The 7,940-nt window shown below is 40.8% G+C and overlaps 1 protein-coding gene across 1 annotated transcript in view; it reads left to right on the top strand.

Moving 5' to 3' along the window:
- Positions 1 to 7,940, top strand: part of LOC119420857 (clathrin interactor 1) — a 218,685-nt gene that overhangs the window by 206,033 nt on the left and 4,712 nt on the right. The gene's annotated exons all lie outside the window — the stretch shown is intronic.

The raw sequence follows: 7,940 nt of genomic DNA, 5'->3' as shown, positions 1-7,940 counted from the left end.
ATCTATCTATCTATCTATCTATCTATCTATCTATCTATCTATCTATCCATCTATCCATCTATCTAGTGATGCTTTTTTCAAACAGGAAGTCGGTCCCAGCAGTTCGTCCTCTGGTTTTATCCTCAAATGGTGTCCCTGTTGAGTTTGTCGATTCCTACAAATATCTGGGTATCTTGGTCGCCTCGCATCTCTCTTTTAAGCTTCACATGGAAAACCCAGTAAAGTTAAACTGGGTTTCTTTTTCAGAAATAGTTCTTGTTTAACTCTGAATGCTAGAAAATGCCTTGTAACTGCAACTTTCCTTCCCTCCATTGACTACGGTGACATTATTTACATGAACGCTCCTACAAGAACCCTGCAGATGTTGGATGCTGTCTATCATGGTGCATTACGGTTCATAACTGGTTGTAACTACCGTACCCACCACTGCACCCTGTATTCACTGGTTAACTGGTCATCATTAACTTCACGCACTCTCCCACTGGAACATTATCATCTTTAAATCACTTCTTGGTCTGCTGCCTTCATACATCTCCTCCTACATGTCTCTGCGTGAGTGCAGCTACAGCGTGCGCTCCCAGGACATAATTACCTGCAGTGTTCCCTCAGTGAGGACTGAACTTGGCAAAAGGGCCTTCTCCTACTCTGCTCCTGTTTCCTGGAATATCTTGCAAAAAGATCTGAAGCTCTCGAGCTTGACCTCTCTAAGTGGCTTCAAACATTTGTTAAGTTCCTGGCAAGAACCAATGCAGACATATTCCTGTTTTTAGTTTTCTACACTGTCTTGCAACCTAGCAGTTTTTTTTCCAATACTTTTTCCTTTTGGTTGCCATTTTATTTTAATTTGTTTAAAAAATAATAAATTTGTATGCCTCTTTTATGATTGTCTATTGTTGTTGTTGTTATCCACTCGTCATCACTCTGTTAAAGAAATCAGGTCTCTCTTGTAAATGAGTCCCCGAGGTTCAATGGGATTAACCTGTATAAATAAAGGTTGAATGAATCCATCCATCCAACAGTGAGATAAAATATTAAGTCTTTTCAATAGTGAGTTTGTCTTCTGTGGAATTTCTGAGCTTCTGGTGAAATGGGACTTCTCAGGGATTTATATCAACTTCAAAAGGTGCGTTTCCTACTCAGCAGTGCTGTTAATAATTAAAACTCATTTTAGTGACTTTCATGCAGGGAGTGAAGCTGTGACTAACTTTTCTGTGGAAGCATGAGACTTGAATTCAAAGTACAATAAAAAATGACACCGGTTGAAACTTTTATTAACTCCTTTAATACATTCCTGCTCACGGTGGTTCTAAAGTACAGCTTAAAATGGTTCTAAAGGAAGATGGCGACAAAGGTAAAATGTCATGTGCTGATTTCACATCATCAATAAATCAAATTTCAACTCACCAACAATTCTAATGTTTCAAAGCTTGAAGCTTTTCGCTAGAATGAATATTCTGGTCATTTTTAAAAGCCTCACATACAATACTTTCACTTTACTCAGCTCATCTTTACAGGATTACATTAACAGTTATCTTTATATAAATTAAAGAGGATTTGCTGATTTTTGTTAACATCATTAATTAATGGAATTATTATTTGCCCTTCGAGGATTAGAATTATTATTTTTAATTAAACCATGTTTTTACTGTTCAGTAATTTGTCAAGGATTGTGATATGATGGAAGCTCTAAAAAGTTTCTGCTTTAATATTTCCGTTTCATAAATAACTTCCCGTGGATTTTTTTTCAATAAACGGAATTAAAAAGAGTGGGTCAGCCTCTTTAGAAGACATATTCACAATGCTTTTAATGAAAAAAAAAACATCTATATTTCTGGTCTTTAGCATAAGTGATAAGTTTTACTCATCAGATACTATAAAAGAAAAATAACTTCTATTCCATCAAAATAAATCACATACATGACACTCAGAAAGCTTCTGAACTTCACTTTGATTCTATTTTAAGCATTGATTGTTTTCTTGCTGCTATGAAACCAGCAGCGAGCAGACACAGAGCTCATTAGATGAAGTGTTGTTGGCCCGTGTGCCATTCTTTGAGTTTCTCGGCTGTGAATGCAGCACATATGAGACGCCTCAGTGAACAGACTCATAATCAACAATGTTTCTTCGTTTCTGCTCAAACTCCACAGCTTCTGATGATTTCACGGGGCTCGTTAGACTGAAGATGAATTTCTACCAAAACAAAGCGAAGCCTGAATGTACTGCCAGAACTTATTAAAATCAGGTTTCCCTGTTAATGTCCAATGTGCTGCTTCTCAATGAACAAGATTAGTCTGTATTAGAAATATAAGGTCTGTGAGGACTTTGGGCCCTGGGGGGGGGGGGGGGGGGGGGGGACATCTGCAGAAGCAACAGCAGATCTGTCTTTTTTCAGTCCAGAGTGAAAGCTGGCTAGCTCTTCTCCCTGAAAAAAACCCTTTCCGCTGGATTATGCAACAAAAGCTGCAGGAAGGGGAGATAATAGAACAAGTCTGATGAAAGGGGCACGAGAGCATAGCACCAGTGGTCACCCCCATGAGTCACTGCGTAACTATTTTATTAATTTATATAAAGTTATGCTGAGATTAATGAGATTGGACTGCAAATAGGAAGTGCATTATCAGTCCTCATGTTTATAGTTGGAGCAGTGGTGCAGTTTTGATTAATGATATAAAGAGATAAAACATGACTGCACGTCATAGATTTATCCTTTTGGAGTTGGAATTATTTATACAATGCAGCGCCTGTACCTTAAGAGGTAACACAGGACAAATACGCTTAGCTTTCTTATTTTATGACAAATTAAAGCTTCATAATTTTGGGACAAAACTATCTGTAATGTCAACAAAGTAACAATACAATATGTTCTTTCTCCCATGCTTGCGAAGCAGAAAAGAACAGTAAAATGACAGGTTTTTGGACATCAGTGAAGTTCTATTTTTAATACCGTCAACAAAAAAAGCCTTGGCTTTAAGTATGACCATGTAAGATTAAGGTATAAATCATATTGCGGCTTAGATTTCGTTCATCAAAAGTCACATGCTGTATCAGTGTGTCTCTAAAAAAAATACACAAACGAAGGTTTGAGAAGATGACCTGACATTTGCAGTACAGCAATTATTCTGCTGCTTTAACAAACCCCTCAAAGCGTAGCTTTGAATAAGAATGTGTCAACTTCCAGCTGACAGGTTCAAAGCTCGGTCTTGATCCTGTGCATCAGATCTTTCTGGTCCACCATGTCCGTTTGTTTGTTCCAGCGATGGTACGCCAGCAGGGCTATGTTCTTAGCGGCCACCGAGCTCATCTCCATGGCGCTGCCGGCCCACTCAATGCCGTTGAGGTAGTAGAGGTTGGGGTGCAGCTCCACCGGCGGCAGTCCCTGACTGCTGCCGTAGTGAGGGTAGGCCTGCCACTCGGTCGCCTGCACTGAGTAGTATGACCTACAGTTCAAAGACAAAGAAAAAGAGAAAACTGACATCAAACTCTCCCCAAAGTGTAATCAAATATACTCTTGTTCAAAGAAGGAATAAAGATGTGATTTTGCAGCTTTTATGCACCAAGCAAACAATCAGCAGTTTGGAGCTTTTAATCCACATTAAAATAGAAAAAGAAGAAGTTTGGTACGAACACCAGTATCTTAACTGACTTTTATAGGTGCACCGAGAGCCTGCTGACAGGCTGCATCACAGGGTGGTATGGGAACTGCACCAGTCAGAGCCAGACTACAGAGGGTGGTGCAAATAGTGGAGGACATCACTGGTAGCAGTCTCCACACCATCCAGGACATCTACCACAGCCGCTGTCTGCATAAAGCACGCAGCATCATTAAGGATTACACCCACCCAGCACAAGGACTCTTCTGTCTACTACCCTCAGGCAGACGATACAGGAATCTGCCATCGTGTACAAAAATACTCAAAGACAGTTATTATCCACAAGCTGTCCATTACTGAACTCCTAACAATAATACTGAACAATTGACAATAACATTGCACCAAGCCACATCTGTGAAACCTACTGTAATGTTTATTGCTGCTGCACTGTGTGGCTGTATCATGTATGTCACTACCTTACCATCATAATTCAGTTAATCTCAATGTTACTCACTACCTGTGTAATAACCTGTCACACAACCTGTGTAGTTATGTTAGTAATTTGCAATATATATCATGTGAATTTAAGCTTTTATTAGTCAGTGAAATACTTATTCATACAAATTCATCTTACTTGCATGTTATATGTTGTTGTTTACTATACAGTAGTCCCCCGTTTATCGCGGGGGGTTCCATTCTGGTAATTTGTACGCATCCTTTATGATTGTCTATTGTTGTCTTTGTTTTCCACTGTTGTCATCCCTCTTTGTTAAAATTCAGGTCTCTCTTGTAAATGAGTCCCCGAGGCTCAATGGGAACTAACCTGTATGAATGAACTTGAGTGATGAAGCCTTCCGGATCGAAGGCGAAACGTTTCAGCACAAAAAAAAGAAACTGTCCAGATGACCTGACTGAAAAATGTTGGATTGCATACCTGGATTATTGAGCATGGACTTTGTTGTATGAATAAAGGTCGAATTAATAAAACTTTAACTTTATTAGTATAGTAATAGTATAAATAAAGGTTCAATTGTAAAAAAAAATAGCTATTCATATGTAAAATGAATAGCACTTTGAGATTTTTGTTAATGAAAAGTGCGTTACAAATTAAATTCATTATTATTATTATTATTAAAAGGAGAACATAGCCTAACAATTGGTCTTTAATGCTCTGATGGCTGTTTGTTGTTCACAGAAGGCTGAGTGATGAAATAATAGTAGGTGCGATAGTTGAATATGGAGACCCCCGCCCCTGTTTAAAGATGGATGGATTCTCTTCATAAAGGTGGCTTCTTTTACTCTCTCAATTCAGCATTCCTCTGTTATCAATAATATGTATGTAAGAATATCAATAGAATCACTCATCCCCAGGTGAATAGCAAGCAGCGCTCTTATGATCGTTTGTCAGATGGTCCTCCTTTTACATGTCATTACTGGTTCTGGCTAGCAGAAACTTGTTGATGAGTGCTATTTGACTGAGTTTTAGCACCTCCTCAGATTGAAGAAGTCTTCTGAATAAGACAAAACGTTTCAACAAAGAAGAATCTGTTCAGAAGACCTGACTACAAACCCACACACACACATACATACACATATATACATACATACATACATACATACATAGACATATACATACATACATACATACATACATACATACACATATATACACATATACCATACCATACCATACCATAGCAATTTATTTATATAGCACTTAAAACAGCAACAAGGCCAACGAAAGTGCTGTACAAACGAAAACAAACATGCACAGCAGACAGGAAAACATAAAATAAAAATACAGATACAAATAGCAGCAGAAGCTAACTAAAATGGCCAACAGAGTAGAGAACAGACCGGACCAAAACAAATCACACCGTGTTAAAGGCAAGAGAATAGAAGTGGGTCTTCAAGCGAGACTTAAAAACTGAGAGTGTGGGAGCCTGCCGGACACTCAGTGGCAACTCATTCCACAGTCGTGGACCTGCAACAGAGAAAGCCCTGTCACCTCTGAGCTTACGACGGGTTTCTGGGACTGAGAGAAGCATCTGGTCTGCTGACCTCAGAGAGCGCGGTGGGACATATGGCTGCAGAAGATCAGTGAGATAGGATGGGGCGGAACTGTTCAGTGATTTAAAAACATACATGAGAATTTTGAAATGGATCCGAAGGTGAATGGGTAGCCAGTGCAGGGAGGCCAAAACTGGCGTGATGTGCTCTCTATAGCCTGTACCAGTTAAAAATCGGGCTGCAGCATTTTGGACCAGTTGTAGACGAGCAATGGAGGACTGACTGATTCCAAACAGAAGTGAATTGCAGTAATCAAGCCTAGATGTTATGAAGGCGTGGATCACTGTCTCAAGGTTCTTTTTGGAGAGTATAGGCTTCAGCTTAGACAGCCGTCTCAGCTGAAAAAAACAGGATTTGACCATCATGTTTACATGACTGTTGAGTTTTAAGGACGGGTCCATTATCACCCCCAGATTAGTGACCTTTTGTTTCTCTAGCGGGGCTAGAGAGAAAAGGTCAATGTCATGGTTCATGAGTGAGCCACTGGGATGGAACAGCATGACTTCAGACTTCTTCTCATTGAAGCTTAAGAAGTTTAAAGCCATCCAGTCCCGGATTGACTAGGCAGTCAAGAAGAGGCTGAATAGAGCGTGTGCCTCTGTGCCTCAGGGGTAAGTAAATTTGGCAATCATCGGCGTGGAAATGCAATCAACGCAAGGTCTGTTTCCAACAAGACGTTTATCCTCAATGACTTTTTTTAAAGATCAGGAGTTGGATTTTCTGTTCGTCACGGAATCTTGGATTTCTGATGGTGAGTCCAGCGCCTTGGTGGAACTACTACCCCCGGACTGTCTGTGTTTCAATGCCCCGCGGCCATCAGGTCGGCGCGGGGGGGGATTATTAACAGTTTTTAAAGCAAACTTGGCCTGTAAACAGTTGTCCATCCCGGTGTCCCGCGCCAGCTTTGAGCTGAGCGCCTTTGAACTCGGACACTGTCCTACGGTTCTGTGCGCGCTTGTCTATCGTCCACCTCGTTCTAAGGACTTCATAAATGAATTTTCATATACATATATACAAACATACAAACACATATACAGATCCTTCTAAAAAAATTTGCATATTGTGATAAAGGTAATTATTTTCCATAATATAATGATAAAAATTAAACTTTCATATATTTCAGATTCATTGCACACCAACTGAAATATTTCAGGTATTTAATTGTTTTAATACTGATGATTATGTCATACAGCTCATGAAAACCCAAAATGCCTGTCCCAAAAAATTAGCATATCACGAAAAGGTTCTCTAAACAAGCTATAAACCTAACCATCTGAATCAACGACGTAACTCTTAACACCTGCAAAAGATTCATGAGGCTTTTAAAAACTCCCAGCCTTGTTCATTACTCAAAACCGCAATCATGGGTAAGACTGCCGGCCTGACTGCTGTCCAGAAGGCCATCATTGACACCCTCAAGACAGAGGGTAAGACACAGAAAGAAATTGCTGAACGAATAGGCTGTTCCCAGAGTGCTGTATCAAGGCACCTCAGTGGGAAGTCTGTGGGAAGGGAAAAGTGTGGCAGAAAACGCTGCATAATGAGAAGAGGTGACCCTGAGGAGGATTGTGGAGAAGGGCCAATTCCAGACCTTGGGGGACCTGCGGAAGCAGTGGACTGAGTCTGAAGTAGAAACATCCAGAGCCACCGTGCACAGGCGTGTGCAGGAAATGGGCTACAGGTGCCGCATTCCCCAGGTCAAGCCTTTTTTGAACCAGAAACAGCGGCAGAAGCATCTCACCTGGGACTGCAGCTGAGTGGTCCAAAGTTATGTTCTCTGATTACAGTAAATTTTGCATTTCCTTTGGAAATCAAGGTCCCAGAGTCTGGAGGAAGAGAGGAGACACAGAATTCACATTGCTTGAGGTCCAGTGTCAAGTTTCCACAGTCACTGGGGTGTCATGTCATCTGCTGGTGTTGGTCCACTGTGTTTTATCAAGGGCAGGGTCAATGCAGCTAGCTATCAGGAGATTCTGGAGCACTTCATGCTTCCATCTGCTGAAAAGCTTTATGGAGATGAAGATTTAATTTTTCAGCACGACCTGGCACCTGCTCACAGTGCCAAAACCACTGGTAAATGGTTTACTGACCATGGTATTACTGTGCTCAATTGGCCTGCCAACTCTCCTGACCTGAACCCCAGAGAACCTGTGGGATATTGTGAAGAGAAAGTTGAGAGATGCAAGACCCAACACTCTGGATGAGCTTAAGGCCGCTATCGAAGCATCCTGGGCCTCCATAACACCTCAGCAGTGCCACAGGCTGATTGCCTCCATGCCA

The sequence above is a fragment of the Nematolebias whitei genome, chromosome 14, assembly GCF_014905685.2.
Source record: "Nematolebias whitei isolate Nwh7 chromosome 14, NemWhi1, whole genome shotgun sequence".
Lineage (NCBI taxonomy): Eukaryota > Metazoa > Chordata > Actinopteri > Cyprinodontiformes > Rivulidae > Nematolebias > Nematolebias whitei.
Note: the sequence above shows the minus strand (reverse complement) of the source record. Positions and strands in the feature narration are given on the sequence as shown.